The sequence below is a fragment of the Papio anubis genome, chromosome 14 (genome assembly GCF_008728515.1).
Source record: "Papio anubis isolate 15944 chromosome 14, Panubis1.0, whole genome shotgun sequence".
Lineage (NCBI taxonomy): Eukaryota > Metazoa > Chordata > Mammalia > Primates > Cercopithecidae > Papio > Papio anubis.
Window position 1 is genome coordinate 18,000,819 of NC_044989.1, and position 25,184 is coordinate 18,026,002.

The window sequence follows — 25,184 nt, forward strand, 5'->3', positions numbered from 1 at the left end:
TTGAGAAGAACAAACAGCACCTTAAAATGTTGTAAATTTTTCACTACAACCAAATTCTTCATGAACACTGTACCTTAACTTTGCTCTCCCACATATTATCTGTACTAGGGACAGGTCCTAAATGTATTAATATGATGTCTGGGAGGAGTATTTAAGTCCCCAGCTCCTGTTATCCTGGAGAAAGGTTCTAGCATTGACCTATCAGACAATTACATGAGTAGATAAATGCCCTTTTATTCTTTAAACTAGTTCAAAACAGATAATTACTTTTTCCATTTTAAATGTGTATTATTTTTTTAAATCAGTTATTATGCCACTGACTATTGTATATTTCAATAGTATTTCATAGTTTAGAATTATGCTCCTATATGCAATTATTTCTTTTTAATATTTACCATAACCTTAACTATGTACTGTTCTTATATTTAAATTAATCATGGTTAATCCCAAAAAACACAGAGTTCAATGAAATAATATGTCACAGTCACAGATTTCTTAAAGTTATTTAAATAAATCTTTTCCTAGGAAGACTGAATATTAAAAACTGTCTTCTTGTATAGAAAAGGGTATATAGGATGCTACATTTTTTATAAGAAATGATAGAATGTAAGTATAGTTATATGTATTTGATTATTTTGCAAAAGAAACACTGGAAAAAATAAGCCAGAAACTAATAAAGACCATTACTTTTATGAGCAAAGTGGTGATGGTAGTATGGGAAAAAAAAAATGGATGGAGAGATTAGGTTTGAAAAAAGGACATCTGTGAATGCATGCACCTTTTTGTATAATTTTTTGTTTTGAGTCATGTAAATGTTTTAAAATAAACATTTAATGATACAAATTCCCTCTAAGAACTGCTTTAGCTGCATGCCACAAATTTTGATATGTTTTTAAATTTAATTTAAAATATTTAAAAATTTCCCTGTTAACTTCTTTTTGAACCTATGAATTATTTAGAATTGTCTTACTTAATTTCTAAATATTTTGGAATTTCCCAGCTATGTTTCTGTTTTATTTCCAGTTTAATTGCATTGTGACTCAAGAAAATATGTAGTCTATTCTTTTGTGCTTGTTAAATTGTTTTATGATTCAGATTAAGTCTTTCTTGGAGAAGATTTCATGCACACTTGAGAAGAATGTATATTCCACTATTGTTGGATTGGAGTGTTCCATTAATACCAGTTAGATCAAATTGATTGATAGTTTGTCTATAACCTTACTTGACCTTATTTCTACTTGTTCTACAAATTATTGAGAGAGCACGTTTGAACTCTAATTTTAGAGATCTATACTTCTTTTTAAAATCAGTTTTTGAAATTCAGTTGTTAGAAGTATACACGTTTAGGATTATGTCTTCTTGGAGAATTGACCCATTTGTGGTAATGCAATGAGATTTTTGTCTCTAATATTTCTTATTCTGGATTCTATGTTTTCTGAAATTAATAGAATTATACCAGCTTTCTTTTGATTAATATTTTCATGGCACATCTTTATTTGCAAAAGTTGTAGAGATAGGTGATTTAAAAATTAACAAGTTAGGCAATTGAAATATAAATCACTCTTGTACCTCCGGAAGCATTTTAAGTTTTCAGAATTAATCTGATCAGGAATGTTTTTAAGTATGTGAGCCTTTAAGAAGACTGCCATCCTCCTGGGTTTATATAATGTAAATTAACATGGGATGACGGATAACATTGATAAAATTGCCAGATTTGTTGAGGCAGAGAAAGAGTGTCACAAAGAATGTACAGATATCTCATAAGCCTTCATTCAGAGAATCACTGTTCAGTCAGTGATATTTGAAATCTACTTTGTGCCAGGCACCATTCTAAATGATGCGGATACAGCAGTGAATAACACAAACACAAATTCCTTTCCTCACAGAACTAGCAGTACATTCAAACAGGCTAGCCTCAGAGTCATCAATATGAATATCACTTGCCAGGCACTGACCACGTTGAAATGCAAAGTCTAATAAAGATATATGAACAGAGACTATGCAATTATTGGATGATTGGGTCTGAATAGTAGCTATCATTTATCTGGTTTTCTCTGTATGTTAGACACTCTACATAGCACCATAATTAAATCTCAAAACCACCTATGAGGTAGATATCATTATGCTGATTTTGCAGATGAAGAATTTGAGATTTCAGAATTGTTGAGTTACTTGTCACAGATGATAAGTGGATGATTTAAAATTCTGCTCCACATCTGAGCACACCAAACAGGACATTCAAACAGGAAGTCTAGCTAGGTTGTGATGCAGGACTGGAGTCTTCACTCTTCTACTCTGTCTGGGTACCAGTCTTGATAGAGCCAATGGGGCCCATTCATAGGTAAGTGGATCCAGTTAGGTTATTTAAATGGATTATTTGACTTGGGACATTTGGATGCAACACAGGGGTTTTTTAGAGTCCTGCTTTGGAAAAGAAACTACAGTTCACAAAAATGTAACTATATGTCATACAAACTGTTGGTATATGGTAGAACTCTGATGTTAATTTTCAATCCATCTTAGCTCAAGACCTTTCTGCTGCTCGGGTGATGGGTGCACCAAAATCTCAGAAATCATCACTAAAGACCTTACTCATGTAACTGAACAGCACCTGTACTCCAATAACCTATGGAAAAATAATTTTTTAATAAAAGAAATCTTGCTCTGCGTGACTGCTATAATCTAGCTAAGGTTTATTTCTAGTGTCATCTGGTATCTGCTGATCTTCCTCATGCTGCTTTTGTTTTGCATCATTCTATATCAAGTTGTTTCCTGATTGCATGAGGGACATTATTACTGATTTTTAAAAACTTTAGTCCTTCATCTGTAATAGCCCAAAGTTAATGTGTTAGATAACTGCTCCCTGTCAACTGTTTTTAAAGGAGGCTTTTAATCACTCAATATGCTCTGAAAAGATGTCTTCTGCTAGTTACTTCTATTTTATAAATATTAGCTTTGTCTTTTACTGACTGTTTTTCTTTTTCTTTTTAACTTTTAAGTTCAGGGTGTAAAAGTGCAGGTTTGTTACATAGGTAAACTTGTGTCATGGGAATTGTACAGATTATTTCTTCATGCAAGTATTAAGCTTAGTATCCATTAGTTATTTTTCCTGATCCTCTCCCTCCTCCCACCATCCACCCCCTGAAAGGCCCCTGTGTGTGGCGTTCTCCTCTATGTGTTCTCATCATTCAGCTCCTATTTATAAATGAGAACGTGTGGTATTTGGTTTTCTGTTCCTGTGTTAGTTTGCTAAGATTAGTGGTCTCCAGCTCCATCCATTTTCCTGCAAAGGACACGATCATGTTCTTTTTTATGGCTGCATAGTATTCTATGGTATAAATGTACCACATTTTCTTTATTCCTTACTGACTGCTCTTCACCCTACTGTCTCCTGTTAGTCTTTATTGCATGTTTTTTCCTGTTTGCTCCTGACGACCTGTAAAAGTACTTACATCACATATGTTTGGGGTCTCATTGGGAGATAAACTGATTTTGGAATAGATTTGCATATATGCATTAGTATTTTTCCCCATGTTTTTCATTTGCTTGTAGTGGGCAAATATATTAATATTTATGGGAAACAAACAAGAGAAAAAACTTATTACAACCCCAATCTCATAAAATTAAACTATTTTCACGTTTTCACTTCTTCATTCAGTCGGTGTTCTTTCTGCATCTCTATATTATTCTATCCTTCTGTTATTTTACTGAGCACTAGCTCTGTGCTGGGCACCAGGGTGCAACAGTTGAACATACTTGATCTTGTCTTAATGAGCTCAGAGTCTATTATGAGAGACAAAGAGTTAAACATGCAATTTAAATACATTGTGTGTCAGGATACCTAAAACAGTCTTGCTTGGCTAGGCATAACTTTCAATATGATATAGTGTCTGTCTCAAGACCTGAAGAGGAAATAGACATTATTCCAGACGAAGGGGTGAGAGAGGAGAGACCTCCATGAGGCTTAAATGACTCAGAATAATTATTTTTTAAAATGTGTTTGTGGGGTCCAGATAAGGTGAAAGGAATGGTGCAGCACATACTGAGAATGAAGCTCTCTACGTAGGCCAGGTTTCTTGGGAGCATCTAAACTTTCTTTTGCTAGTTTTTTTTTTTTCACTGTTTAAGAATTTTTTTTCTTTTTTAAATTATATTTTAAGTTCTGGGATACAGGTGCAGAATGTGCAGGTTTGTTACATAGGTATATATATGCCATGGTGGTTTGCTGCACCCATCATCAACCCGTCATCTACATTAGGTATTTCTCCTGATATGTTTTACACATTATTCTTGAATTGATTTCTAAATATTTTAGTTTTTACAACCAACAGAAAAAAATTGGGGTCTTTTCTGACATTTTCTGTTTTGCTGTTTATATAAAAGGCTGCCAGTTCCTCTATATTAATTTTATATCTGGTCACATTACTGAATTATTTTATTTGTAGTAGTTTTCAATTGATTCTCTCAGGGTTTTCAAATACCTAATCATGATATCTGTAAATAAGAATAATTTTACCACCTCCTCTTCAATTTTAATATTTTTAATGTATTTCTCTTGTCTAATCGTGTTGGGTAATACCCCTGGGACAATGGTAAATAATAATGAACATATTAAATAGTAGTAAACATCCCTTGTTTCTGACTTTCTGCCTTCTCTCTTCCACACCACAATTTGAGTATATTATCACCACAGTGTTCACTTTTATACTATTAGCTATACTTAGACTCCGATTGCCTGATTCTTGGCTTACCTTCTATTTTTATATTTTTTCCTATCATCTATTAGTTAAATTAAACTAGTCATCTAGGATTTTCTTTGAGGACTAATGGAAATAATTATCTGATGTGTTTCATGTTTAAAAACAGTTGTATTGGGCAGGGCGCGGTGGCTCATGCCTGTAATCCCAGCACTTTGGGAGGCCAAGGCAGGTGGATACCTTGAGGTCAGGAGTTTGAGATCAGCCTGGCCAACATGGTGAAACCCTGTCTCTACTAAAAATACAAAAATTAGCTGGGTGTGTTGGCACGCATCTGTAGTCCCAGCTACGCGGGAGGCTGAGGCAGGAGAATCGCTTGAACCCAGGAGGTGGATGTTGCAGAGAGCCGAGATCGCGCCACTGCACTCCAGCCTGGGAGACATAGCGAAACTCCATTTCAAAAAACAAAAACTAAAACAAAAACATTTGTATGTTGCTTTTATACTTGAATACAGTTTGGCTGGATATAACATTTTTATGTTGTACATCTTTTCCTTGAATATTTTAAATGTTTTGCTTCTTGTGATGAATGACGACTAATATTTTAAAGAGAAACTGATCTATATCTATATCAATAAAGAGAGAGAAAGATAAAAGAACAAAAGAGCCATAAAAAACAGGCAAGAAGGCTTGAACATAGACCCACTATATTTCCATACATGGTTATGCAGGTTAGGACTTTACAATACATAATTAGAGCCTCTTAAGAAGAAAATTCAAATGAATAAGCAGAACAGGTTTTTAAAATTACAATGAAAAAAATGTCAAAGATTTAAAAGACGTACAAGTCCAAGGAAAGACTGACTCGATAGTCAACGCCAAGAAATATATACACATATATGTACATATACACTTATATATTTATATTTAATTTTACCTTCATTTATGTTTTTTGCTCCTCCTGCTTGATGTGTACAGCTCATGTTTTATCTCTTTTTATTGTATCATTACCTATTCCCCAATGTTGTGTACTTTGTTTTGTGCATTTTTAAAATAGCTTCATTAAATTTTCTCTTTTTTAAAATCTGTGAATGTTGGTCAGTGTCTTTAACTACAGAAAATAATTTATACTAGATGATTAAAGCAAAAGGGGTTTGTTAAAGAGTATTTGGTAACTCACAAACTCTCCTAAGGAGCTAGTGAACTAGCCTTGAATACTATACATTGCCAGGGGCAATGCAGCTGGGACAATGCCCAAACACACATCCCCAGTGTCCTAGCAGAAACTGTTTGCTGCTCTCACCCATACTCAGCACCCAGGGCACTGAAGACTATGAGCCAGAATCTCCACTCCAGTGCCCCAGAACCAGTGCCCTCCATCCACGTGCTTGCCAGAAGACCAGTGCTCCATATGTGGATTCCACTGTTGCTTTCTTTTCCAAATCTCAGGTGGTGATTTTCCTCAGTGGATCTTTGTCATAGGCAAAACTTGAGCTACAAGTCTGAGAAATTATACGGTGTGGTTTCTCAGCCAGCTAGAAAAGCTAGAAGGGAATGACAGTGAATATTGTTTTAGCCAATTTATGATATCAGTCACATTCTAATAAAATATTTGATCACAATTTTTATCTCTGTGGCTATATTTTTCTGATGAATGTTTTCTACATATCATATGCTTTCGCTGTTTCTTTCATCTTTTTGTTGTTTTATTTCTATATAGCACTTATCGTGCTTCCATATGTATTTTAAGCAGTTGACTCTTTCCTGGATCAGCTACTTGGACCACCTGCTTATGATGAAGAAACACAGAAGTATTCCAGGTTAACCAAAATTTTCCTTAGGGCCCACTGTTTGTGAGTTCTTTTAGTTTTTATTTCTTTCCACTCATGAGAGACAGGCATCTGTAGAACTGTTCAAAATGTAAAGTTCCTCTTTTACCTTGTGCCCATTGTGTGATTTCTCATTTAGTTCCACCACCTGTTTCTTGATGAAGCAGCACCAGCAGTGCTCCCGTTGCTGGATGTGCACCTGGGGACCAGGCTATGCATCCCAGAAAAGTGAACTGTGATGGCTCTTTCCGAGATATGCTATCAAGAGTTTCACCTTTCTGCTTTCTCCTATAGCCCTGCTCAATACTCAACTGCTTTTGGCACACTTTTGCCTATTTTGTGGTTATAACTATATGTTAGTTCCATTAAGTGCATGCTTTATGGCTTTCTTTTTATTCTACTTTTTTGATTTTATGTGACGTATGGGAGGTAAGGGAAAAGGCTGATTTTACACCAACATTTTCCAAACCTACTCCCTTCCTAACGCACTTTCTTCCCTCTCCTCTGTGTCTTCACTTGCTACTGGTTGCTACTTCTCAGTCACTTTTGATGGATTTTATGAATTTTTCTAATCTCTAACTGCTGGAATAGTCCAGGATTCAGTCCTTGGAACTCTTCTTCATCTTTGTTCACATGAGGTTCTAGGGATTGATATGTGCTGATAACTTCCAAATTTGCATCTGCTTTCTCAGCCTCTTCATTGAGCCCCAGATTCATATACCCCTCTGCCTACTCAATATTGTCAATTATTTATGCTGTCCAAAAGTAAGCTGAACCTTACCCAACTTAGAGCAATTTTACCTAGCTGCTCAGGGTCAACCTTAGAATCATCCTTGACTCGTCTCTCTTTTTCTCCCCATTCCATGTCAATGCTATTAGCCAGTTTTGTCAGTTCTAGCCTCAACATAGATCTGGAATTCTACCACTTCTCACTATTTCCACACATAACTGTAGTTTATGTCAATCGAACATAATTTCTCCTTTGGCCACTATAATAATCTCTGTGAGTTCCTTTTCTCCATTCTGCTCTGCTATGGTCTATTTTCCACACAGCAAGCAAAGCAATTCATTAACCTACATCAAATTATATGATTTTTTTTTAGTATAATGGCTTCCCATCACGTGTAGAATATAAATCCAAGCCACTGGCCTCTAATGCCCTTCACAACCTGTCATCTCTTTCATTGAGTCATATTCTGCTACTCTCTACAGCTCATGTCTGCCTCCTTGCTGATGCTTAAAGAACCCCACGTGTCCTGTCTCAGGTCTTTTGCTCTTGCTGTTCCTTCAGCCTGGAGCACTTTTCTCCCAAGCATTAGCCTTGCTGTCTCCTTCACTTCCATCAATATCAAATTGGTTCTATTTATAGGGAACTTCTCTGTCCATTCTATATAAACATGTATGCTGATCAAGCTCTATCCCCTTAAATTACCTTGCTTTTTTTCCCTACAGCCTGCCAAATAGTAGGGTTTCAGTACAATATTGAAACAATAAATGAATAAGTATGCACGCCTTGTGTTTCTTACCTATGAAATCTGATGGTAGACTGTTGTGCAGATCTTGGATTCTTTTTATCTTTATTTTAAAGAGCTGGCCACCTGAACCAAAAGCCTTTTTCGAATGCTAAGATGTTTGGCTAAAAGTGTAGAACATTGGCAGTTGCCCTTTCTCTTAGCATCTGTGAATGGCTGCACCAGAATTAGAACCCAGTGATTTAGTGGAGCTTACAAGTCTATCCACTGTTCTGTCCTGCCTGCATCCTTAAAGCATCAACATCTCTTGCTTGGATGGTTTTAGTAGCATACCTTAAAACACCTTATGTCCATCTGGCCTCCTGAAACCCATTCTACACCCAGAAATAGTGATCTTTCTAACATGCAAATCTTGTCATGCCACTTTGTTCCTTAAAATCCCAATTTAGAACTCATCCCATCAAGAAGATAATCCAACCATAGCGTAGAAAGCCTGAATCCCCATGACCTGGGTTTCACAATCTACCTCTCCTACAAATCCCACTACACCTTTGGGGTGTTGACAACCTTACTAAACTTGATACATTTTTCCATGCATGCATACATTTTCCCTCTCGTTCTTTCTTCTCAGGGACCTCACATTTGACGTTCCTTCTGACTGTTTCTTTCTGTCCATTTGTATCCCACCCACTCCTCCACTTATAATCTAATCCTGCCTTGAAGACTTAGCTTAGACACTATCCCTTCTAGGAAGCCTTCCCTTAGTGTTCTTCTATTCCCACATAGAGCACATACTGAAAGGGAGAGAGAGAAAGAGAGGGAAAGAAACCACAATAAACAAGAGAAGAATAAAGGATGGTAAGAGAAGAAAAGAAAGGAGGGAAAACTAGAAAGTAAAATGAAAAGTTGGAAAAGGAAATAGAATGAAGAAAACAAGTCAGGAAAAACTAAACACGGCTAATGTGGTCTCAGAGGCTGCCCCTGGATTTTATACAGCTTGAGAAATGACTCATCTCTGAACAAGAAACCTTTGTGCCTATGATGTCTTCCTAGGCTGTGAGCCCTGTGGAGACTGTGCCTTCCTCATTGACAACTCTGTGGCAGCAGTGCTTGTGCACACTCAGCTCTGTTAATATTTCCTGACTGAAAGGATAAGTAAAGTACCATCGGAGGGATCAGAGAGAGGAAAGCGTGATTTCTTCTGGGGAAGAAGCAGGGGATGGTTGTGAAAGGGTTTTTAGAGGAAGGGGCATTTTAGCTGAGAGTTGAAATATTTGCAGGAGTTTGCTAAGTGTGCATGAAGAGCATTTTTGAATGGAAAGGAGGATGTAATTGCAATAAATGTTAACTTTTTAGCACTACTATGGTGCAGGTACTCTCCAAAGTACTTTTTGATGAATTCTCTGATTAAATCCTTGCAATAAACCAGGAAGATATGCTTCATTACAGTTAGCATTTTGCGGATTAGGGAACAGAGGCAAGGAGAGGTTCCCTAATGTGCCCAATGTCACAGAGCTAGGAAGTGGTGATGGAGACTTCTAACCCTGATGGTTGCCCCAGGGCCACGCTTTATTTCATGTCTCTGTTCTGCCTCTTCTGAGAGTAAAGCACTTTATGCAGAGTGCTGATCCAAAGGTGTGGTAGTGGATGGAAAGTTTGGGGTCTATTGTTGAGGAAACCAGTCTTCTAACCTTAAATTTATTTTCAGGCCAGTGTTATTTCTACTCCTCTATGCTGCCTCCTGCATAAAAATAATATTCGGAAATTAACCAAAGAAAAAACCCAAGTCAATAATGATTATATGAGCAATGTGATTGATACTATTTACACTAGCTAGATTAAAATGTTCCCTAGGGAAAAAAAAATCTACAAAGACAATATGAGCCATTATATAAAGATATGTGGAGCCGTCCAGATAGTAAAATTGATGTTATAAATTATTTCTGCCTCTATGGAGAAGGTAAGTCTCCTTGACAATTTAGCAAGCTTAGAAAACAATGGAATTACAGGGCTCATCTATCAGGTAAAATTCACCTTGTTCCAGAATTTCATGCCCCTCTCAACACCCTTCCTAAGTACTTTCCTTTCAGGGGCCACTAAACCAAGCATAAATTGAAGATCTTCAGGGAACTGGGTGGGAAAGAGAAATAAAGCTACTTTCTCTAACTCTTATAGAACGCTTGATGTTAAACAAAAACAAAACAGGCCAGGTGCAGTGACTCATGCCTGTAATCCCAGCACTTTGGGAGGCCAAGGCAGGCGGATCATGACGTCAGGAGATCGAGACCATCCTGGCTAACACAGTGAAACCCCATCTCTACTAAAATACAAAAAAATTAGCCGGGCGTGGTGGTGGGCGCCTGTAGTCCCAGCTACTTGGGAGGCTAAGGCAGGAGAATGGCGTGAACCTGGGAGGCAGAGCTTGCAGTGAGCCGAGATCGCGCCACTGCACTCCAGCCTGGGCGACAGAGCGAGACTCCATCTCAAACAAAACAAAACAAACAAACAAAAAACACAAAACACTGGAGGAATCTGACCTCAGTCACCAGACGTTCCTTAGGATCATAACTGTCAAGTTCTTGAGGGACATGTGCACATTTATTTATCATTGTATAACCTGCTGCAACTGTCCCTGTATCCTTCATCCTAATGGTCCATTCACCTTCATTTCCCTCACCAAATACCAACCCACCATATGCAAGCCTTTATTTTTTCCACTGAGGCATAATCTCAATGATTTCCCTAGGCCTCAGAATGCATATCTTATCTTCCTGCTCTGCCTCCCATGAGACGTGTGTTTGGAGATGCAGCACCAAGGTATCCATTCATTCAATGGGGCAAGGAAAAGGGCAAGGTCTTTCTAGGTGACAGATAAACCTTGCTTCCAAGCCTGAATTTGCCCCAAACTTGTATGGCCTTGGACAAGTTAACTCACTTCTCTGAGCCTCCGTTCTCCTATCTACAAAAAGAAGGTAGCAGTTTTTTCCACTTCTACATGATTATTATAAAGATTAGATGAGGCTTCATTGATGCACCAACATGTGTAGACATGCAGTCTCTCTCTCTATATATATATGTATATACACACACACACATATAGAGAGAGAGAGAGAGAGGAGAGAGAGAGAGAGAGAGGGACAAAGTCTCACCCTGTGGCCCAGGCTGGAGTGCAGTGGCACGATCTCGGCTCACTGCAACCTTTGCCTCCTGGGTTCAAGCAATTATCCTGTCTCAGCCTCCCAAGTAGCTGAGACTACCGGTGCATGCCACCACGCTCAGTTAATTTTTGTATTTTTAGTAGAGACGGAATTTCACTATATTGGCAGGCTGGTCCCAAACTCCTGACCTCACATGATCCACCTACCTTGGCCTCCCAAAGTGCTGGGATTATAGGCGTGAGCCATTGTGCCCAGCCAACATGCAGTCAATATTAATTGTCTTCATTACTTTAAGATGTGTGCATCTTGCATTCACCTAACACCTCCCATAGTTAGTGTTGTTTTACTGAGGAAAAAGATAAAATAGGATGTGGTGAAATTTTGTGCAAACCTGAGAAATTACTGCTGTAAACCTGGGTTCTTTCTTGAGTTTTATTCAAAGTATCCAAAAAGAAGAAAATATGTACAGTTGGGAGGAACTTTATTATCCATCAATAAGGCAAAAAAAGGCTTATACTCTTTGCCAGTAACTGCAACAATTATTCCCCAAATCATTAAATTATATTACTGAAAGTCACAGTGAAATGATCCTTAGCTTTGTAGCATAAAAATTCATAAAATTATCACAAAAATTAAAGGGACTCCTTCTTTTCTGGGAAAAAAACCTCATTACTACAAAGGTATGGTTGTCCTTGCTATGGGAAGAAAGTTTAATCAGTCTTGCTTGGGTTGAAACCATTCAAGGGCACTCCTAGGTGGGTGGATGGTTGATGAGGTGAGGTTGAGAATACAACAGATAAATGGCATCTTGCCCCAAACTCCATCTCCCTTGTCTTCTCTGAGATAGGGCCGACCCAGGTTACCAGCTGGTTGGGACAATGTTCTACTCTGGAATTTTTTTTTTTTTTCCCAGATTCAATACTACCCGCAGAGAAAGTCATACAAGAACTTGTGTGATGTTTGTATCCAGGACATTAGGACATTTCTGAAGTCCCAAGCATGGGTCAGGGCCATGAAATCTATGTGGCTTGGCTTGTCATCAGTGTTCCTTAATTAGATTTGCTAGAAGATTCTTTGGGGATGAGTTCTCTTGCCCGTGCAGTGGAATTAAAGTTGTCTAATTCCAAGTTTAAGTTGGACCATTAATCAATCTATGGCTGGAGACTGTTGTCCATCTCTCTATCTTGTAATTCTTGTGTCATTCCTCTTTCTATAGTCTGAGTTTTTCATACCTTAAAAGACAGCTTAGCAAGCAACCATCAAAATGATGAGTATGCAGTGGCTCTATTTAAACTCACAAGCTATAATTGGAGATATAGGTGGCCATGGGGGAGGTTTGACCTTTAGGCTTAAACGCCTCGGAGGGTGAGGGCAGTAGACTGACACCTCAGCAAGAGGGAAACATATTGCTCTTGGGGAGATGTAAGCTGTAACCTTAGAATTCTGAGTTACTTCGCTATCCTTTTCATTAAGTACTTGGGAAACCTGAAGACCACAGAAGCAAAGGAAATTGCTGGAGATCCCAGAGTTGGTGGTCAGTGTAGCCACTGTTTATTATGTGCCTGCCATATTCATTTTCTGTAATGATCACGAAAATCCTATAGCATGTGGGTAATTGGCCCATTTTTGAGAGAGGAGAGCTGAGAGACTGTGGGTAAAGAGTGCGAGCCCTGTAATCAAACTGCCTGGCTTTGAATCCCAGCTCTGCTTCAGTATTACTGGCTCTTTGATTTCTGGAATAGTGATTAAGCTCCCAATGTCTCAGTTACTTTTTATGTATAGTGTCTGTGTACCTACATGTATCCCATAACATCATGCTGGAATTCTCAAATATACACAATAAAATTTATTTAAAGAAAAATACAATAAAAAAATTAGCCCCCTACCTCCCTGCTTAGTGTTTTTAACACTGCACGAGAGGATGAGAAATGGTCAATAAAGTTGGCTATCATCATTGCCCAGTGCCCACAGCCAGTTCTTTTGGGATTTGGGATTCACTTGTACCGACCAACAGCCATGCTCTTACCTTCCTGCCAGACTCCCTGAGATCCACCACGTGGCCTGCACCTCCTGCTGCCCAAACACTGCACTCTCCTATCTTCTGAACCATCTCAGCTAATGAGTAGTATAGAAAGTGAAGCTGTTATCTGTTTTGTATTTTTCTCCATCTTCCCCTCATTTTACAGGGGAGCGAGAGAGAATGAGGAGGTACTTGTGGAATACGTTTGAGGAAGGATTACAATGGGATATTTGGGAAGAGGAATGACTTGAGAGTTCAGAAAACCAAAATTTTAAAAAGCAATGTTACCTTTAGTGATTTCGCCAGCACACATGATTGCATCCTCAGCCCTTCAAGTTCAATGCTCCGAGAGTTGAACTGTTTTGGAGAAACTGACTCCATAATAGATCTTATAAGAGACTAATACACAAAAGGAAAAATGACCATTTAGTGACGTTTAGAAAAGTATGGTTGTTAGTTGTACAAGATGATTTTTGTTTGTTTGTTTGTTTTGTTTTGTTTTGTTTTGCTTTTGGTCCTGGCAAGGTTAAATTGCCCCTAGTAATCAAGTGACATAAGAACTCAAACAAAAATGAGATGGCTGCATGGAATGTATGAAACTCATTTTCTTATTTAACAAATATTTATTGAGACTTCTTTTTGCTGTGCACTGTACCATATTCTAAAGTTACAGCAGGAAAAGAGGTGTAATAATAACTATATGCGTAAGTATGATTTTATATTCTATGTATGTGATTTCTTATGTTATATATAAATAAGCGCTCAGATAGTTATTCTCTGTCAGAAACTAAGTGTTCTGTGGTCAATAGCTTTTTAGATTCTCATCACAGCTCTGTGAACTCACTGCTGTCCTCATGCCTGGTTCTCAGATGGGGAACCTGGAGCATACAGGGGGAAGCCACAATTTCTTCATTTACAAGGATTATAGTCACCTTGCCAATGAGTCACAAAAGCAAGCAAGCAGTCCCATCTGATGTGCAAAAGGCAGACGTGAAGGCAGGTGCTGGAGCTGAGAGCACACAGAAGGGGCACCCAGCCCAGGAAAGCGATATTCACAGGAAGAATTGAGGACAGTGTGACAGATGACCTGAGAAGCAGGGCAGGTGACGATGCCATAGGGGAGGCAGGCCTTTGTGCAGTGTGGCAGGAGATTACATCCAGAGGGGAAAGCAGGTTGGAACAGGTACTGCAGAGTGTGGCAGAGCCAGCCTATTAAGCCCTTGAACCATGTCAAGGTATTCAGATTGCATACTGAACATAACAGGAAACCTATCTGAAGGGATTTAGCATGAAAGTAACAAGAAATTCATGATTTAGAACTATTTCTCTAGCTGTAGTGCATAGAATTATTGGAAGGGAGATGGGGGTGGGGTGGGCCTGGAAGTACAGACAGAAGTGAGGAAGCTGATGCGGTGAGAAACACTGGTGATGTGAAATATGGTGGGGGCAATGGGGATGGTAGAGGTGGACACATTTGAGGAATGTAGAAGGCAGAATTGATAAAAGATCAGATAAGTAAACTCATAACATGGAAACTCAGGCAAATTATCAGGAAATGCAACAGTATCAAGCTCTGAAGTGGCCGCCTGTGTTGGGGGTTTTCCTCCCCGGCAGAGTGGAGATGGCCACAACCATGTTAGCCATCTCTAATCCCTTCTCCTAAGGGCAGTACCTGGGTGACCTTACTTTTATTGTGCTTTGGAGGCTTACCAGCACCTTCTGATAAAATGTTGGTGCCTTTGGAAGCTTTTACACCTGGGAGGTATTCTATTTTCTTAAGGTGGCCCTGCATGACTGTGCATGACCCATTGTGTATTGGTTTTGCAGTGTAAGTCCCAGAGGTAATCATAATTTTCTCATTCCCGAGCTCTTGGGGTCTGCTACATGCCAGTGTCTATGGCACATACTCTCTACATTGTCTTGGTTTCATGGACGTCTTGAGGAGCCACAGAATCATCACTGTTCCATGACTATTGCTTGAAATGTTCCTCTGCAAGGTACACCCTACCCATTGCCTTCACAATAGCCCTGCAATAGGATAGATAAGTGTGGAAGTTGGACGGGGCAAGGGAAATCTAAAAAGTTAAATAACTCCACGAATGATGTGAACAGTTAGTGGCAAGGCTCACATTTCAAAGCCCTTGCTCATTCCATCACAGTGTATTATATTGCTTGTCTGAAATCTTTAGGCTGGTCTCCCAACACATTATTTGGCTGAAAGCTATGCACTTATTAAGCTCACATTTATGCATGTAAACATATATATGTATAAGTGTCCACACACATATGCACATACTCGTACTTGCTTATCTAAGTAAATTCTATGAGAGTGAAGAACATATTTCAATCATCTATCTCAACCGTTGTTGCTCCCTAACACTTAACACAAAGCCTGAAACTAATATTTTGAAATGAATTATAATATGACAGATTACATCATCCACCTTCCTTACAGATTTCGAGGTAAATTTTGCATGAAAGTTAGTCCCTATCCTAAAGGAAATTGCATGACAAATGTATGAACAACCAGTGCCATGGCTGAGTCTATAGAGATGCTGATGCCACCTTTCTGGGACAGTCAGCACCTGTCTTCCCATCTCATCCCCCTTATGATGCCCAGCATGTGGTGGGCCTAAAATTGCTGCCCTGTGCATGCACCCATCTTTATTCATCTCCCTCTGCAAGTCCATAGACTCCTAGTCCTGACCTCCCTGCTCTGAATCACAGACAATCTGATATGCTCCACACAACATTTTTATTTCTGTCTCCCTATTATGATGGGAAAAGGTTACAGGCCCTCAGCTGTCATTCATCCTATGACAACGCGCTGCCAGGCTCTTGCCTGTCAGTCACCTCCCACAGCCAGGGACATTTATCAGTCTGGATTCCTGAAAGGTTACGGAGACCAATAATAGGAAGTGTCTGCTTTTTTACCATAGTGAGTACAGTTACAGTTTGCAGCCATGACACAGCTCAGCTCACAAAAATCCTAAGGAATCTCGAGAAGTACTTTGAACTAGAAGAAGCTGAATGAAAGGGGGTTATTCCTATGGGGCTGGGGCCTATTGGGAGAGTCCCTGGATGAGGTTCATAGTCCTGAGTTCATGGTCATGTAGTCCTGTAAATGTCAGGGAGTGCGGACATAGCATCGGCCCACAGATCAAGGATCAGTGGTTCTAGACTGACGTTCATTCACCTTCAGGTGCATTCAGCAAGGTCCTTAACCCTGTTGTTCCTCTAATTCCATTTGTAAAATGAGGTGAAGAAGGGTGTGTTTGGAGGATGAGAGAGGCTGGTTAATGGGTACAAATATAGAAGGAATAAGACCTAATTTTCAATAGCAGAGTCAGGTTACTATAGTTAACAATGTATTTCATATTTCAAAATAGCTCAAGAGAGGACTTAAAATATTCCCAACACACAGAAATGATAAATACGCTCAGTGATAGCTAGCCTAAATACCCTGACTTGATCACTACACATTCTATGCATGTAACAAAATATTATATGTGAAACGGGAAAAGTTCCCTAATCCCCCTCACAGGGAGTGTGATGAGGGTGTGACTCACTTCTTTGGTGCCCCGCTGCTCAAACCTCTAACGGGAGCATGCAGATGGGCAGGTTGTGGGGCGTGTGGGTTCTGATCTCATGGAAGCATCTAGAAGTGAATGCTTACAGCTCCTGGGGCGTGTGCCCTTTTAGTTTTTCTGTCTGTGGGCAGCTTGTGTTAATCAGCTCAGTTTAGACCCTCTGCCTTATCACAAGGACAGACGGCTGTCTGTACCCCTGGGTTCTTGTCTTAGTGTACTGGAAAAATCGGATCACATGTGGGCTTGGAGAATGAGTTCAAGCTCTTATTGAGTGGTGAAAGTAGCTCTCAGCAGAGAGATGCGAGCCATAGGCGGGGTGGTCTTCTCCTGGAGACAGGATGCTCAGCAGTGGCTCTTCTCCGACTGTCCTCATCCGAACTTCGCATTGTCCCACCGTAGGTGGCCTGCCAGCATCTGCTGGTGTCTGCCAGTGTCTCCTCGTGTTTGCCGGTGTGTTCTTCTGCCCCTCTGTTTCTCTCAACGTCCAGCCACTTGTGTGTTCTTCCACTGGTCTATTCCTCTTGATGTCCAGCTGCTCATGTCTGTGCCTGCTAGGGCCTCAGGATTTTTATAGACACAGGATGGGGGTGTGGCAAGCCAGGATGTTCTTAGAAAATGCAACATTTGGGCACATAAGCAGGAGTGCCTGTCCAAACCTAGGTCCATGGGCATAGGCCCAGGGATGGAGCCCTAGCCAGGGACGACACCTTTCTCTACTCAGCACTTCCCTGCCCCCCTTCCATATCACATGTACTCCATAAGTATATACAAATATTATGTAGCAATAAAAAAATAAGGGGGTAACACTAGATCTCTAAAGCCCCAGCCAGGGCTGACATTCCACCTTTGATTTCAGAGAACCCACAGGCATCATAAAAAAGAAAGTAGTCCCCCTGTGGTGGCAGTATCAGACCCCGGTGTGGTTAATGTGGAGAGGCCTAGAATACAGGTTTAGGTTCATATCAGGGCCTGTTTTAGGATAAATGATCTGGATAAATGATCTCATCACACACAATCCTATGCACTAAAATATCTGGATAAAAGATTCTATTTCCTCTCAGACCAAATTTTGCAGGAGAATCAGATGAAAGCCATATGTGATAGCCTGTCACCCAGAGAATGCGGAGGCAGCCATTGCCTTCAGTGTGAGCTGCCAGCAGGGCAGATGAATTGCTGCTCTCCTGTCTGTGGTTCTGGGGAAAGTCGATAACTCACGCTCCCAAAGTAAAGGCCAGAGCAGGAGAAGGACGTGTGAAGCATTCATGAGCAGATCTATTAGATGTGTGTTATAAACTGAACGTTGGTGCCCACTCAAAATCCTTATGTTGAAATTTTAACCCCTACTGTAATGGTGTTTGGAGGAGTGGCTTTTAGGAGAAGGTTAAGTCATGAAGACAGTGCTCTCATGAATGGAATGAGTGCCTTTATGTTATAACAAAAGACCCTGGAGAGCTCTCTCACGCCTCCCGCTACGTGAGGATGCAGTGAAAAGATGTCCAGCTATGAACCAGGAAGTAGGCCCTCATTAGACACCGAGTCTGCTAACACTTTGATCTAGGATTTCCCAGACTCTAGAACTGTGAGCAATAAATTTCTACTATTTTTAAGACACCCAGTCTCTGATATTTTTGTTATAGCAGCATGAATGGGCTAATGCACTATCTTTAATTTACAGCTACCTTCTAGTGATAGCATACCACTTAATAAGACCTATGACATCATGCCTCCATTTCTCCCTTCTTGCTTTTTTATGCTATTACTGTCATATATTTTACTTATACATAGATCAAGTACAAATTCCGAATATACTGTTATTCCTTATGCTTTAGGTGGTCAATTATCTTTTGAATATATTTAAGTAATAAGAAAAATAGTATTTATATTTATTCATGTAGTTATCATTTCTGGTGCTTTTTACTCCTTTGTGCAGAACCAGATTTCCATTTGACATTATTTTCCTTCTGCTTGAAAGATTTAGTTTAATATTTATTATATTATATGTATGCTGGTGATTAATTCTTTCAGCCTTTGTGTTTTTGAAGGCTTCCTTTTGCCTCCAGTTTTGAAAGTATTTTCATTGGGTAAAGGATTCTAGATTTTTCTTTTTAGAATTTTAATGATGTTGTTCAACTGTCCTCTAACTTGCAATTTTTCCAACGTGAATTCTGATGTCATATTTATTTTGCTTCTGTGAGATTGTTTTATTCAAGTATCGTTAAAGTTAGTTCCCTGGCTAGGGCTGGAGTTACAACTAGGATCTCAAAGTAGAACATGTTAATGATTATGCTAACCATGGGTTGAGAGGGCTGAAATCTGGCTATCAGATTCCATTCTACATCAGAGAGAAAAAGATTTTGGTCTAGGTTCTGTACAGTTATGGTAGAAGAATTAGATTATTCAAAGAATTCCATTTGATTTTGTTAGAAATATCCACCTCATGTATTACCTTTTACTAGATATTGGCTGCCTATTTTCTGTGGGCTGGAGTGGGTGTGGGTTGTGGAGGGGTGGGGCAGGAAAAACCATATAACATTTTGTTCAGCTGTCTGTCCAATATACTGACCTTCAATTATCTCTCTGTCCTCTACTCAACTTTTAATTCCTGCCTTTGTCCTCCCTGCAGCAACACATATGCTGACTCTGAACGCAGTGCCTTTCTGAGGTCCTTTAGGCAGGTGGGCTTCTACTGCCCTGGCGGCTCTCATGGTGTATTATCTGCTGGGCATTCTCCTTCCAATTTTATTTGTCACCTCATTTTATATCCAATTGTCTTTAGAATTCTTACAAGTATATATAAATAACATTTCTATCCTCCACTTCTTTCTCTTTGTCACTATTGTTTTACTCTTTTTTGTTCTTTTATTTATTTTTTTATTTCAGTGGGATCTCAGGAAAAAGGAGGCACACTCACATGCCTTGTCTTTGACCTTAAGTTAGCTCTGTAGCCTCTTTAAAATTTTTTCCTCTTCAAATAAGTAAATATGTTTCAAAGGAATTATAAGACAAGTCTAAGAATTCATAGTTTGCTGTTAATGGAATTTAGGCCAGATCCTTTGGCCACATCACTGGCCATCAGTGTGTAGCATTATGTAGGTTAGATCCATGCATTGCTCCTTCCATAATACTGGTCTGATCATTGAAGGTAGGGATAATTTCTGCTTCATCCCGATATCTCTGATTCTTGCAAGATGCCTGGCACAGATTAACATCTTATTGATAAATTAATGAATCCTCATGGACTCAATGACCTCAGAGACTTGCTGCAGCAGTAAGGATCTGTGATCTGTCAATTCTACTTTAGAACTACATTAATTCTGTTATAGAGAATATTGTCTGCCTTCTCAATCTGCCTCTATGGCAAACTGTTTCTGTGTTTGTTTAGCACGCCTAACTTAGAAAAATCTCCTAAAGCAGCATATTTCTCCAACTTTGGCTTTTTCCACAAATAATGGGTGTGTGCTTCTTAGTGGCTAACGTTCCATCTTTACAATGAGATTTAGGGAGGACATAATGTAGAGAAATTAATTGATTAATTACATAGGCAGAAAAGGCTCTACAGTAGTCTGAATTTATTTCTGGGCACTAGAAATATAAAACTGTATAAGATATATTTTCTGTCTTAAAGGAGTTGTTAGTTGAGATATGTAAAATGAGTCTTACTAATATAATGTCCTAAAAAATTAAACTTCAATTTGAATCAGCAAATTTAGAAGGCAAACAATATAGATAAGTAGTTCTCTCAGATGACCAGTTCCCCTGGAATCATCAAAATCAACAAGAAACCTCTGGCACACCTGACATCTATAGCTTCAGAAATAAGTCAGATTTGGCACCTGTTTCCCCAGCTGCTTTCTCGGAATGGATTTCCAGAGTACAGGCCAACTGAAGAGAAGGAGCTGAAAGGCTCCAGAGTGGTTGATCAGTGACACTAGGTATTGCTGCCTTTGTTCAAGATCTGTTTAACTTTTAAACTAAGGTGAAATAAGCATACCCATTTCTAAGTTATCTTTCTTTTTTCCCAGATTAGATTTTAAATGATGATAGAAGAACATGCAGCATATTCTGGATATTAGGGGTAAAGCTAAAGCTATCTATCTCTCTCTATCTCTATCTCTGTCTCTACCTCTACCTCTATCTCTGTCTCTCTCTATGTATCTAAAGGACCATAAATGCAATGCAACAATGTGATAAGTAGGACCATAGGGTCCTTGGACCCCATGGAATTGCATCTAGAAGAATCATATTTTACTACCCTACCCATGTTGTTTAATAGGAAGGGAATAAATTTTCAGATCACTCAGGGAAACTTTTCTCTTAGCTTTAATTTACCATAATGAATCAATTATAAGAAAGTATTTGTTAAGGGGGGCAGAAGAAAACATTTGGAAGTGATAGATATGTTTATGACATAGCTTGTGAAGATGGTTTCGTGGTGTATACTTATCTCCAAACTCATCAAGTTGTATACTTAAATAGGTGTGGCTTTTTGTATGTCAATCATACCTCAACAAATTGTCTTTTTTTAAAAGAATGCATTATAATTGACCACACTAAACTGATTTCATTTTACCTTCCATATCTGAACAGTAAGTTTCTAGACTTGTGGAAAGAAAGAACCTATTCCTCTGGAATGTGCTCTTAATTGCACTGTGCTGAGGGCATTGCTACTGGTTGTGTTAAATATTGCATTGCATAGTAGTGTACATTTTTTTTTTTACAATGAATATCACAAACATTTGCATTTTAATATGCACAATGAATCTCAATTAAATCTCTCTTGAGTCTGCTTAAAGACCATTTTTTCCTCACATTTCAGTCTCTTTGGAAATATCAATGTTACAGCAGTGATAACCTTGAAAAGGCTGCTAGTGGGTAATTATGTTGACTTAATTACAGAAAAAGGCAAATTACCCCAAAGGAACTCAGAGCTACAGACTTGAGACAAACAAGAAGTATCCTGAGTCCCACTTTGCTACATTGATGGGAGAGGAAAATAAGGAAATTGAAGAATTTGATTTCCTTTTAAAAATAATTTTGGAAGGCTTCACTTTTTGTCCAGCAAGTGTGACAAAGTTAACCATACATTTACAAAAGATTTCACGGTCCAGCACATGGGCATGAAATAGAAAGAAAACCTCAGCTATGCTGAAACTAGGAAAGTCCCTAATTTCATACTACAAGTTCTGAGAAATATCTGTCAGATGCAGTCTTACTTTATTTTTATCATCAAATTGAGGCTGACCTGAAGCTAACAACAAACAACTCTCCTTAAACTCAAAATTGAAGTAAGTGTGAAGAAAAAAAGATTTCTGCAGGCTACTACTAATATCTCTATGCTCCTATGCTTGGAGATAATAAGCCCAGAGCTTAGGTAGACCACATAAAGGGCAGAGGAAAGAAACAAAAAATAATAATATGGAGTGCATTTCAACTTCTGTAGATGAGCAGAGATGGTCAGTGAGAGAAGAGATTAAATGACCATTCTTTACTGTTGTTTTCTGTGGTCCAACTTCCAAACAGGACAGAGGAAATAAGGACATGAGTCAACCTCCTAACAATGGTCCCATCCAGGGTAAACTAGACATCTATTCATCAGAGAGAAGAGGTGATGATGCATTGCTGCCCCCACTTCTCAACAAACTCGGTATCTGGTTCATGGCTATGGGATGAAATCCATAAACCTAGGGGATTCTCATTCTTGAAAGAATGAGGTATGTACTGAAAACAGCAAAGATATTCTTTTATTTACAGAGAAACTCAGTAACAGAATTCCCTGGTTCAATATATTCCATACACCAGTAATCTCCCCACAGCTTAAATTAATGGCCTCAGAGAAATAAAAGAATAGTGAATATCCAGCTTTTCACCCAGTGTCTAATGGAGGAGCCACTAATGACCTCTTGATTAAATGGAGAGGGATGTTAAGAGTATTCACCCTACTCTATTTTAGGGAAAATAATAGGCTGGGTGGTAACTGCTGCATTCAAAGATAATTGAGCAAAAACACATCAGTATGTATTTAGAAAGGGACAATAATGTCATTCAGTAATGTACTAACTGGGAACAGATGTACCTTCTGCCATAAACAACACATTTTGAAAATTGAGCTAGTCATTGACTTTTGATGATTCTATTTACGATTATTTTTCAAGTTTATGATAGTGCAAAAGTGATATGCAGTCAATGAAAACTGTACTTTTTTGAATTTTGATCTTTTCCGGACTAGATATATGCAATACGACAGCCTCTCATGATGTAGGGCAGTGGCTGGCAGCAACAGCTCCCAGTCAGCCATGCAATCATGAGGGCAAATGATCCCTGCTCTGCAGTGTACTGTCTTTCCATCTGATTTTGCTCAACTGCAAGCTAATGTATGTTTTCTGAGCATGTTTTAGGAAGGCCAAGCTAAATTGTGATTTTGTATCCACAGATCCAACCAACCATGGATTCAAAATATTAGGGAAAAAATAAAAAGAATAAAAACAACAACAAAAAATACAAATAAAACAATATCTTATAACAACTATTTTAACAGCCTTTATATTGTATTAGGTATTGTAAGTCACTTAGGGATGAGTTGAAGTAAAAAGGAGGATGAACATAGGTTGCTGATAAATGCTGTCCCATTTTATATAAGGGACTTGGGCATTGGTGGATTTTGATATTTGCAGGAAATCCCAGAACCAAATCTCTACAGATACTGAGGAATGACCAAATATTTAATGAATTTTCAATTTACAGTATTTTCAACTTTTGATGGGCTTATCAGGACATAACCCCATTGTAAGTCAAAGAGCTTCTGTAGTCAAACTGCTAAAAACAGGTAGCAATAAGGAGAAAATAATAAAAGTTACTAGAAGAAAGTCACATAAAGTAAAGATGAACAAAACTGAAAATAATCACAGTCCTCTCACCAGAAACTAAATCTAGAAGACAATAGAATATTTCTGCTGAAAGAAAAATATATTTTCATCATAGAATTCAATACCTAGTGAATAATATTCTTCAAAAATAATGGTGAAAAATTATTTTCAGGAAAGGAAAAGGTTAGCAAATTCAACTTTAGCAGATATACATTATGGAAATATATAAGAAAATTTTTAGGAAGAAGAAATATGATATCAAAGGGAACTCTAATTTATATAAAGGAATAAAGAGTGCTAGAGATATTGAGTAGACTGATAAATATAAGAAATAGTTTTCTCATTTAAAATTATTTAAAATATAATTGCTTAAAGTAAAAATAATAACAGTATATTACAGGGTTTAAAACATATGTAAAAGTAAACAAAATGACAATAATAGCACAGAAGATAAGGAAAGAGGAAAATGGAACTATATTGTGGTAATGCTCTTACATGGTAAGTGAAGTGGTAAAATATTATTAGAAGCTAGCATGTGATAAATTTTATATCAATACTGTAATCCCTATAGCAACCACTAAATAATAAACAAGATATAGTTAATAAATCAAGACAGAGATACAATTGATTACAAAAATAATGTATTCAAAAGAAGTCAGAAAAGGGGAAAAAGGAGCAAAGAAGATATGGTTTAAATTTTAAAAATTTATATATGATAGATTTAAACCCAACCACATTGATAAGCACATTGAATATAAATGGTCTGAAACTCCAATTAAAAGACAGAGATTGTCAGACTGAACAGGAAAAGTATGACCTCTGATTTTAACTTCAGCATGTAAACGGTTTGGAAGTCATCGCTCTAGTCATCAAAAGAAGAAGGAAAGCCAAGGAAACTAAAAATCCATGTCATTTCTGTGATCTGTCAGAGGATTAAGATCACAGGGCAAACTACTACCCTGACATTTGGAGAGACTGGCACATACGAAGAACCACAGCCAAGATTAGCCCGAGAGCAGAACGAACTGCACTCAGTAACTGGTAGGACCACCTAAACAATGATTTTCGTGAATTGCTAAAGGTAGAGTGTAGACTAGCTTGATACTTGAACGCTCCGAAAGAACCCAGTGTTAGGTGGTGCTCAATACCTAACAGGAATTGAGTGGTTAGTTTGCCACCAGAACACCCACCAGGTTCTCAAGGTGAGGATCAGAGAAATATCTCCTATGTTGCAGGCGGGAGAAGTGGGTAAAAAAAACATTCTGAAATACATCCAAGAAAAAAGAAACCATTTTGAAATATTACCAGAGAATTCTGTGTAATGATAGCCTGTCCTCTAGGGCAATATACTGCTTCACACCTTGGAAAAAGGCAATTAGACATTTTTGGACCTCTCCAGGCTTCTTGTCTCATGCAAGGCAGGGAAAAAAATTGCCCAAGAAATGCTTCTAAAGCTCTCAGCCCAGGAACTCAGGCCCACTAAAAAAACTGAGATTTAATCATAAGAATATACAATGCTTCTCTTTCTCAGCAGCTTACCACAACATGAACAGGA